The sequence below is a fragment of the Dermacentor silvarum genome, chromosome 5 (assembly GCF_013339745.2).
Source record: "Dermacentor silvarum isolate Dsil-2018 chromosome 5, BIME_Dsil_1.4, whole genome shotgun sequence".
Lineage (NCBI taxonomy): Eukaryota > Metazoa > Arthropoda > Arachnida > Ixodida > Ixodidae > Dermacentor > Dermacentor silvarum.
Window position 1 is genome coordinate 187,564,233 of NC_051158.1, and position 11,537 is coordinate 187,575,769.

General features: G+C 43.3%; 1 long non-coding RNA gene across 1 annotated transcript; it reads left to right on the top strand.

Moving 5' to 3' along the window:
* Nucleotides 1-811: 811 nt before the first annotated feature.
* LOC125945259 (uncharacterized) lies at nt 812-5,746 on the top strand. Its single transcript, XR_007466755.1, has 3 exons — nt 812-1,031; nt 2,183-2,286; nt 4,414-5,746. It is a non-coding gene; the product is annotated as an uncharacterized LOC125945259 (long non-coding RNA).
* Nucleotides 5,747-11,537: the final 5,791 nt, after the last annotated feature.

Genomic DNA, 11,537 nt, shown 5'->3' on the forward strand with positions numbered 1-11,537 from the left:
GGTCGGGGTGGTTCGGGATCATTTTCTCCGCCACGGACGCCGACGCCAACGCCGCATTTTCTGCGACACGGGGCCCTTAACGCTGTCGTGTTAATAAATATCATTGACCTTCAAGGCTTATCTGCAATCCACTCCACAATGTAAGTATATTCCCCGCGCAGCCTCGTAATATTGCACACGACATTGTCTAAATCTCAATTATATAATTGCTGTGCTATTTTATTTTATTATTTTAATATCTCATGCACTATTCTAATATGACTGTGTTGTTTGTTTTGTTGCTTTTGTATTGTTTAAATAATCTCAAGAAGTGACAGTTCCCTGAAATATAAACAATATTACATAATTGCAATCTTTTTGTTTCGACGCGCTATAAATCAATGCGTCCAAAGTTCGCCTTTATCTCTTGCCTACCCCAATTCGATAATTTTTGGTTGGTGCACGTGTAGGTATAGCAATCGGTATTAGTATTGTGTTAATTGCTTGTTTCTAAGAAATAACTTTTTCTAGCAAATGAACGTAAAATTTCAAATTTCGCGCCTCAATCCTGAAAATTATCCTTAACAAACAGGCGCCTACAGTTATCAACGGCCTTTTGTTTATACTTTAAAGATAAAACCTTGTAAACGTTGCGTTTTTGTATAATTATTGTTACATAATATAGCATTTAATATTATAAAATATTAACCTAAATATAGTAGCAATTTTAAAGAGGAATTGGCAAGAAGCAGTCTGGCGCAACGTCTCGGGTTTTCATTCTGCCTGCTTTGGCGGCGTATTCATTGCGTTGCGATTGCATCATTCTTCTCGGAGCCGGAGTGAGCTTGAAGTCGCGTGTTTGCATTAGTTTTTTGAAGTGCTGTTGGGGTTGGGGCTGCGTGATCGTCACTGGCGTCCTCCAGAGTGCCCACCGATCAGAAAGTCGTACGAACCGCAAGCTTTGAACGTCTGTTTATCACACCATCGAAAGCGGCGGCACAGAAGGCGCGATGTGAGCTCCGGTGGGAACAGCAGCCCTTTGTCTCGTAACGGTAAGTAAACTTTTGTTAGCGTAGCCAGCATGCTTATGTGTATTGATTATGAACACTATGTTGAGAGATGTTAAGAGCAGAGCACGCCGCGAGGTTGCCGAATTGTTTGAAGCGCTTGGCCAGCCTGTCGAGGCAAGCGACAGCCTTGCACACCGGCAGCTCAGTAAGCGTTCGCGACGGGCTAGCAGTAGCGTGCCCAAGCGTGAACCGCAAGTGAGCTACTCCCAAAGCGAGTATCCTAGCATCAATGCAGTAAGCGCAACGCCTGTTAGCAGTAGCGCGGCTACAGGCCATTGTTCAGGGCTGGTATTTTGTAGCGATGCCTTTCCGATGCTAATGCCTCTTCGCGCTTTTCGCGCTTGGTCAGTGGTCAGAGCGACGGTCCGCTCACGTTATCAACGGTATCAGCCGTCGGGAGCGGTGGATGATAAGACCAGTAAATAAAGCATAAGGCATCGCTACAAAATACCGGCCCAGATTGGACAGTAAGCAGTTAAGATTGTTCAGATCGTAATGCGGAGGTTTTCGGTGACTCGTGTCTATCCGAAGCCGGTGAGGATTCAGAAGAACGGTTTTCCGATGTATTTAACGCTGACGTGCAGGCAACCGCAGAACGGGCAGGAAGCCAAAGCACTAGCATCTAAAATTTCGCAGCTTCGCTTGCAAAGTGGGCTCTACAATGTAACATTACCCACAGGTCCCTAGAGCACAGGGGTGTTTCCGGAATCTTGCAAAAGATGCTAAAACATTTCTGAAGACCCCCCGTGGGGCTGTCGAGGTATGTGTATGTGTAGCCTTAAACTAGCTTAAATTTCATTGATAAATTTAAAGGAAATTAGAGCACGCTTCCACTTCAAATTTACCTGCTACGTGTTTTGCATCTGATGTTTGATAATGACAAGAGCACATGTAGGTGGAACGTGGTTGGAGTGGCAGCATGCGTATTTTGCACATTGTATACATCAGAGCATTTGGAGCACCGCCAAAATTTTTTGTGATCTTTTTGTTGGCTGAGTTGTTGAGGTGATAAAATAGTTTTGCTATGAGGAAGTTCGAGATGTAGTAATTTGCTTACTGTGTCAATAAATAAATATGTTTGATTTGGAATGCTTTTTTTTTCATATAATGAAAAAAATGTTTATTTAACATAGGTGCCGTCCGGACTGGCCATGAGACCAGCGAGTTTGCTGTAGAAACAGCCATTTGGGAGTGGCTGCGTCACGCTTCTGCCAGGCACAGAACTGCCATTGCCAAGGTAATGTGTCTTTATATGTTTCGCAATGGTTTAAACATATTTCAAATTTGAAACCAGCTATGAAAAGCACTCCTAGGATACGAAAGCAGATTGGAAAAAAACGAGCCTATCTGCATGTTCACTGCAGCAGCAGTGGGGTATTTTTTTCTAACTGAGCAACATAGCATGAGTGAGGCTCACACTCGAGCTCTCCTGTATTGAAGAGGAAGCAACTGTCATACAATTAGGTAGGCAGGTAGGTAGTAAACATCATTGATACAATTGGGTGACAGTAATTTTTTCTAGTTATAAGAAAATAACTGTGTGAGCTTCTTAGCAAAACGTACACTTATTATCATTTACACTAGGCACTGTCGAGTGTAGCAGTGCACTTGAAGCACCTATTTACTATATTCTTTCACCGTAAACTTGAAGCGTAGGGAAAAATTTAAAGGGGGCTAAGTATCGTGCAGTAAGCTGGGGAATGGACAAGTTTAGTGTACTGACATCGAAAGATCGCTTCACTATATATTCCAAGGTACGTTATATTTCAGTTTGGCAAGATGACTATAGAAGATTACGTGAAGTGATAAGTTGAAATATTAGCAAGCTGTACGGTGTGGATTCATTTAGAGCAACAATGATGCTAAAAATCATTAGGATAAATATTTGTCTAGCAGTGAACTGAGAGGTACGAGATTTCTGGCTTTGTATTTTCTGCTTTAGATGGAGGTTGTGGACATTTAAACCCTACAAAAAGAACTCGTAAGCATCGTGGTGTCCTAAATAATATACTGCATAGGTTTTGTGTCAACCAGCCTCCCAAAAACCAAGACTGGTTCTAGATAACCTGTACAGTGCATTATTCAGGGTGGTCTGTGGTCCAAGTCACCAAGTGCTCGAGTACTGTGTTAGGCACTCCGCCGCTGTGCCGAGTGCTCTCCGTTTCTGCAGTATACCAAGTGCCCCTTTGCATCTCCATTTTACCAAGTGCTCCAATATTGTCAAATGCTTGACCACGTCTGCAATGTGCCATATTAATTTTCAAAGTGTGCTGCAAAATGCATGGGCATTCTAGTTAACTTTGCTTCAATACATAAAACAGCATTTTCCTTTAAAAGTTCACTGGAACGCCCATGCATTTCGTAGGACATTTTGAAAATTAATATCTCAAGACTGATTCAGTCCTGAGAATTCGTTCCAAGTGCATACGCCTTGCGAAACTCAACGGCTGTAATTCGTAGATTGAAAGATGTGCTGTAAAACAAATAAAAGGTTCATTAGAATAATTATGTTAACTATTCAATTAGGCGTATTTCTTGCGAAAGTAATGGCCGCCTCATCGAGTAGGTTAGATCAAGGATTATAATTGTGCTATGTTCCACAGGCAATTTTAAAAAATTTTGTGCAGCTAAATTGAAACACTCGGTATATGTAAGTACTGATACGATACCACTGACTTGATACCGGATTTTGAACAAAAAAAAAAAACTACTCTGGCAAGCTACAGACCACCCTGAATAATGCAGTATATATGTTTTCTAGAACCAGTTTTGGTTTTTAGGAGGCTGGTTGATACAAAAGCTGTGCAGTATATTATTTAGAACACCATGATACTTACGAGTTCTTCTTTTAGGGTTATGTCTGCAACCTCCATTTAAAGCAAAAAATATAAAGCCAGAAATCTCGTACCTGTAAGTTCACTGCTAGACAAATATTTATCCTAATGATCTTTAGCATCATTGTTGCTCTAAATAAATCCACACTGTACACCTTACTAATATTTAAACTTATCACTTCACATAATCTTCAGCAGTCATCTTGGCAAACTGAAATATAACGTACCTTGGCATATACACCGAAGCGATCTTTCTATGCCATCACACTAAACTCCTCTATTCCACAGCTTACTGCACGATCCTTAGCCCCCTTTAAATTTTTCCCTACGCTTCAAGTTTACGTGCAAAGAATATAGTAGAAAATTTATTGAGTGCAAATCTTAGCCTAAAGTATCGATATTTTTTAACACATACGTAATATCTAAAAATGGTATATGATTTTTTTCTCACCAAAGCCTGTGTTAAAATTTATTAGCTCTCGGCATTTTATGTTAAACTCTTTGACCTTGCGTGACCATGCTTTCTGCAGGACTGTGCCACTGAACAGCCCGGATATGTGTGACATGGTTCCCTCGGCCTGTTGTACCTTTACCTATCACCCGCGGCATCTAGCTGCCAGTGTGACCTTGCTTTCTTCAGCGCTGTGCCACTCAATAGCCCGGACACGTCTGACATGGTCTCCTAGGCCTGCTGTACTTTCACCCATCACCCGTGGCGTCTAGATCCCGTGTGCCGAGTTGTCCAAAACTGCCAAGTGCTTTATGATGTCACCAATGTGCCAAATGCTCTAGTACTATTATGTGCTCCGCCACTCTGCCATGAGCTCTCCACTTCTCCAGTATATAAAGTGTCCCATGGCGTCTCCATTTGCGAAGTGCATTACCAAGTCTCCAAGTGCTCCAGTACTGTGTTATGTGCTCCGCTGCTGTGCCGAGTGCTCTCCGTTTATGCGGTATACCAAGTGCCCATCGCGTCTCCGCATTTTACCAAGTGCTCCAATATTGTCAACTGCTTGACCACGTCTGGAATGTGCCATGTGCTCCACTGCTGTGCCAAGTGTATACTTTGTAAATGATGTACATGTCTTAAGTTCAACCAATACCTCTATTGCATAACTTATCCATACAGTGGGTCTTCACATAGACTTCTAAGTCAGTATCTACACATATTGTAGAGTTGTGTTACTGTTTCTGTAGAGTAGATGTGGGTCAACATGCTTTTTTTTTCGTCATAGAAGGCTACAGCGCGGAACCAACAAAGACAAGGAACACAGACACAGTGCTGACTTTCAACAAGAATCAGCTTTCTGAAAGTCAGTGCTGTCGGTTCTTTGTGTGCCTCTCCTGTCTTCGTCGGTTTCATGCCATGGCCTTCTACGATGTTCAACCAACAAGCCCAACTGGTTACTCTGCTCAAATGTTTTTTCTACCACTCTTGGCACCTTTGTGCTGTTTCCTATATCAAGTGCCCAGCTTGCTGCTGCCATTGATGTCATCATTGCCAAAACAGCTTTCATAAATAACAGCATAAATTTGGACAGCACAATATTATTTTTAAATTTTCATTTCATTCTAATATATAAAGATTGTACTTATTTGTTTATTTCTACTCACATTCTGCAGATATCACAAGGACCATGCATTGCGTTTGTTTTACTCCCAGAAGATGTGTGCATCACTCCTGGAAGTTTGTAGTTTGTGTATTTCTAGTCAGGTTTTGTGGATTTTGCTTCGACAAACTTTCTAGTCACATTTCGCAGATTTTACTTGCACATCTATTGATTTTATTGTTTTACTTGCACATGAATTGTCTGCATTTTGACAAGGTCACAAATATATCTGAGAAAATATTGAGCTTTATGCTGCCAGAAGTAAGAGTTGCGTGTTCAAAGGAACTCTTGTTAAAGTTCATGCTATTCATCGCTTCAACATTTCAGGTCTCTCTGTTCATATTAGTATTTTTTATGCAATATTGTCTTAGCTGCGTTTTGTGTATGGTATAACAAGGATTCCTCAGCGAGAGCTTGTGGTATACTTTGCAAGGGCATGATTTAGGGATTTATTGCTCTGGTTTAGTTCTATATTTTCTAAGCAACAATATCCTAAGATTCTGTATGATATAGGTAGGGTGGCTAGAAGGGGAGGTGTGAATACCGGCGGCGCAAGCGTGACCCCTCAGCGCACCGATGCCGCAGGGCGGCGCTGTTGACCGAGGCGCGGGAAGGCACGCAACCGAAATGAGCGCATCGACAGCCGCCTCGGGTATCGCGCGCCGTCTGCGAGCGTCATGGTATACGTCTTTATTATGAAATCAACGTTTTATCAGCCCACATCACCACTCCTGTGAGATCTTACGGGCCCAGTTCGCATTGCGTCGATAGATTCAAACGCGGTTTCTTTTTTTTCTTTTTTCTTTTCTTTTTTTTTTTTGTCCTCCGGATCAGGATCATAGGGGCTTGGGGCTCTGGAATAATTTCGATCACTTCGGTTTCTTTAACGCGCACTCACACCTTACGGCACACAGGTGCCTTGCATTTCGACTCCCTCAAAATGCGACCGTCGTCGTCGAGGTCAGCAGTAATCACCCTATGCGTGCCGTACGTACGATCTGTAAACTGCAGTCATTACCCGATTACCTCTCGACGTACAAACCACTTTGTGCCAGCGCTTGAAGACGTGTAGCATGTCCTTTCGACGCTCAAATAAGCAATTTACTATGATTGCAGACAGCAACAGATCTGGTCATAAAATCGTTTATTTAAGTGAGGAAAACAACTATGGGAAAATTTGATCTACAACACGCAATATTTCAGTGCTTTTAGTTTATTCTCAGTGCCCTGCTGCATGACACCTTTAAGCAAAAAATGAATCCTTGTTACGCAATAAAAACGTACAACTGATGCTGTCAGGGCAGCAGAATGCTGTAGGCAACCAATTTTTGGCACATCTCCAATTGATCAACTGCATAAACTTTGCCACAGCTTTGGCATGCAAACGAGTGAGTTTGTTTTTAATAAGGGCATTAATTGACCAGCTTGTAGAATGGTTCTGATAGCAGTGGCGCACCGACGGGGGGGGGGATTCGGGAGTTGTAACCCCCCCCCCCCCCGAGGCCAACTTAACCCCCCCTTTTGTTTAACCCCTTTTCTTTCCTTACGCATTCGAGTACTGCAACTAAGATGTAAGACGCGCAATCGGCTGCACACTCGCAAAAAGCGCATTTTTTTGACAATTTGCCGTGAAGAAATCGAAATTAGTGCTGTTTAGATGGTATTGGCAAACTGTCAACCCCCCCCCCCCCCTTTGCAGAGATCCTGGGTGCGCTACTGTCTGATAGATATAAAAGGCCCCCAAGGTCCCTTCTGTTTGTTCTTTAGATTCCACAACGGTTTTGTTGTGAAGCTGCCCAGCCAAGTAGATGCTACAGCTGGCAAGTCCTTCTCCAATGAAGAACACTACCATTTTGGTTAACACAACAGGCGCAGCATTTCGTTCAATGCAAAATCTGCAGTCCAGTAACGAGCAATGTTTTGTTTAAACTTTTGCAGTGACCACAGTTCCAAAGGTCACTTAAGCTCGATAATGAACAATTCTTCTGCGACTGGACTGGGCATTCCATCCCGCTGTATATTTACAGCCTCCACGTCTGCCGGTGGGTATGCATGCATTCCCCCGTCTTGTCAATAGACAAGCGCCGCTTCTCTAAGCTTGTAAGATAATAATAATAATAATACTTTATTCGTACTCAGAGAGTCGAATATGTAGTCCAGGCATACAGGGTCATAGTAGGCGTGGTTTGCGTGCCGAACCTGGGACCCGTGGAGGGTGTGAGACATTTCTTTTTCTTTCTTTCGTCAGAGTCCTGCTAATGTATTTTGGCAAGTTCGGATGTACTGTGGGCACGGCATCTTCTGAGAGGGCAGGAATGTGACGTGGTATCAAGACTGCAGTTCCATTAATAAAGTCGCGAACGATAAACCTAAGGAAAAAAAAAACAGAATTTAGAAAAGGCGGTGGTGATCAGATTGAGCTAGCGTGAAAGGCCTCGTGAATAATACTAGGATGGCAATTGGCAATGCCACGACGACGCTGTGCAACACGCTATGTATCGCGAGAAACACCACAAAACAGGCGACGAGACCAAAACTGACGGCGAAGGCACGGAGGCGAGGCGAGGCCGGCAGGCCGGCGCGGCTATGCTCCCCGCGCCGCGAGCTGTAGCGCCATATTTCCCCTGGTGGCATCGGTGCGCAAGGGGGTCACGCGCGCCTGCAGGAAAGCGCCGCCGGTATTCACACCTCCCCTTCTAGCCACCCTAATATAGGTCTCATTTTTTCTGTTCAACATAGCTTTCATTTTGTTAAACATATCCTGAATAAAAGCTTGAGATACTCTTTGAGGATATACACGTGAGTTTATTTTAGTTGTATTTTTCTATGAAAGATTACTTTATTATGTGTAATGTTTGTTCTAAAATAAAGTTTTGCTGTGGAACCAATGTTTGAAGGCTGGTATCATTTTTCTGTCAGGTGAAAAAGACGCCTCACGATTGCCGCAGATGCTGGGGAATGTATAGAATTACATCTTGGGCACGTATTTATAACGTATTTCGGCTCAAAACTAATATCCAAACAATGTAACAAATGTCCAGCAATTACATCCATATAACATCTTTTCGACGTAAAAAAAGAGGACTTTTGACAGTACCACCTACGTAGATTTTACGTAAACTAGATCTATTTGAACCTCTAATAGAGGTATTGAATGTCCAACTGAAATATCTAATGGACATCCAGGCAATGTTTATGGTTTATAGGGATATAGCGAGGAATGGCGGTTTGCATCCACAAATACGCGCGACAGCGCGCGCTCACTGGCCTCACTTGTTTACACCTTGGCAGACGCCACTTCGTATTTCGTTGTTGGCAGTGCTTCAAAATGCTTCGATATCTATAAACGTAATTGTTATCTTTTTGGAGCTGTTAGATCAGCACAAAAGTGAAGAAGAAGCACTTTCTTTCCCGGTATAATTCTGCTTAACTGAGAGTTGAATGTACCGCGCCGTCGCTGCGTAGCCAGGCGCGCCTACGCGAGGCAGCCCAGGCGCGCGATAACTGAGAGGAGCTGATCACCGAGATCACGCCGCGTTTCGCCGCGTACGAGCCGTGCCGCACCGTCTGCGCATGCGTGGGCGCGCGGACGCGAGCTTGCGCGCGTTTGCAAGCGTACGTGTGGTCTGGGCTTTAGATATATAAGGTGCGTCTGTGTAGCTCTCTGCAAATGCGTTTGTGGCGCAATTGCAATAAAGAAAAAAAAAAAGCGTTTGTGGCGCAATGGGTTAAACGCTCGGCGATCTATCGTCGCGGACCGAGAGGTCGTGGGTTCGATTTCCAAATTTTGCATGTTTGTGGAACTTTTTCTTCTGGTTTCTTTCTTTGTATTATGTTCTATGACGTATTTCCGTGACGGAAATACGTCAGTGAAGTCTTGGTGGACCTCGGCATAAAACACTTTCGTGTTAATAAGAGTTGACGTACATGAATTGAAAGCACTGTTTTGTGGAAAGAGTGCTGAAATTTGTTCCTGTAATTGCGTTGTGTGTAAGCATAAAACTGATTACTTACATTTTTCTCCGGACCACAGCTCCAGCATGGACAACTCCACCTCCTGTGTGTTTGGGTATGTGAAATGTGCTGCCTTCAGTCTTTGAACCTGTCTCGCCTAATGACATTTTTTTGCATGAGTAAGCACAGATAACTGCTGCGACAAACGATTTGCGTTGGTAGGATTGTCTAATGCGAAGTAAAAAACATGACTTTTGCTATTCAGAAATTGTAAGAAGCTTTATGTATATGCACCTATAGAATGTGCAGTTTGTACTGTAGATGCGAGATACGCAGGTCTGCAATATTTTTTTGTGCATTGTATCTCTTGCTCTACAAAAGTCGCTAATAAAATTGCAAAATAAAGCACCTTTAACTAGTTGTTATTCTCCTGCCGAAACGCAGCAGCCATGCGCTATGGCATGCTGGCTTACGTATCATAAGGAAATAGGGATGTGGACATCCAAACACGGATGGAAGGGATAGAAAAGGGATGGAAAAGGGATAGGGACATCCAAACACGGATGTGCTGCTGGCGTTTATTCAATACATGAACCAACCACGCAAAAGGAAATTGTCATTACAATAAAAAAAGGCTGAAAATAACAGTCGTTAGAATAATGCAGACTGTAGCAGCAAACCGAACTCGTGCTAGTTTCCTCTTGCGTAAACCGAGAAAATCGCACAATCGTCGAACACATTGCAGATAAACGAGATGGCCATCGCCCCCTCGCGCATCAGCAAAACCGTTGCCATAACAGCAGGCTTCATTAAATTTTTTTTTTATCGGAAGCATGGCCTACCAAGCACCAGGGGAGAAACTGGCGCTCGTGATGCAATTCATTTTTACCTGGGGGGTATACCAGTTGACAGAACCGTGCTTTTGCCGCTCGCGGCATGACGCGCGCGTTTTTGCCGCTAGCGTGGCCCTATAGCCTTACATGTTGGCCTTCACTATAGCGTAAAAAGCTCTTGGTACGCGAGCGGCATTGACATTCTATAGTGTATTTTCCGCATCGTCTGGCCGACTGTATACGATTGCTTTCTGGCGAAGTATGGTTTTTAAAGATTTCGGAATCCCTGGCAGTGGCAGCGGAGAAGTCTGCACGCTGTTTAAACCTGCTACGAACTTCTTGCAGGTTTGTTGTTTATATTGTCATAACACTCGCTTTTTATTAGGCCAATTTGTGCCCCTAAAAATGGCCTACACTCAAAGAACACTGATAGCGGCAAACACAGTCGGCGGTCGGCAAAAATCTGTTCTGCGGGTCAAGCGCATCGGCTTTTATACAAAAGTCATCGAAGGTTCCAGAGTAATCCCTGGTGCCCGCGTGTCCTCCAGAAAGCACTAGACAATTCGCGTCGCCCATACAATCAGATTACATAAGCGTCGGTGACAAGAGACAAAGGATAGAAGCATCGATAGCTTCGAGAAACTTCCGATACATGCAGGCTCGTCCTGCTTCAAGCGGTAACGTCTTACTATTGTTAGCTGGTGATAAGCGGTCACCGGTGATAGATAAACAAGTAAACATGTCAATATTTAAAAAAATTTATTTACAAGTACTGCTGTCTCACACTTGAGACATAGCAGGTGTGGGTACGTACATCAAGACAACATACAATCAACATGTCACATGCAAACGAACTACGTCTACAAAACGCTCAAGTGGCAATTCTCAGAGATGAGTATGTAGGTTATTCCACAATTCAGTGGTAAATTGCAAGAAATATTGAAGCTATTTAAGTGAGCTCGGAAGGGAACAATATTCAAAAGATTGACTCTTCGTGTTACACGCTCCGAAGAGCTAAGAAATGTCACAGGTACGTCAACAATGACAGAAGTATGTACAATTTTGTGCAACATTATAATCCTTTCAAACGTGCGCCTATGTGCCAACGGCTCAAGCGATACCAGGCCAGCATGCAGAGAAGAAGAGAAATTGCGATCGTACCAATTACAAATAAATCTGACAGCTTTATTCTGCACAGCTTCAAGCTTTGATATATCTGATACGCAGTGAGGTGACCAGACAACAGATGCATACTCT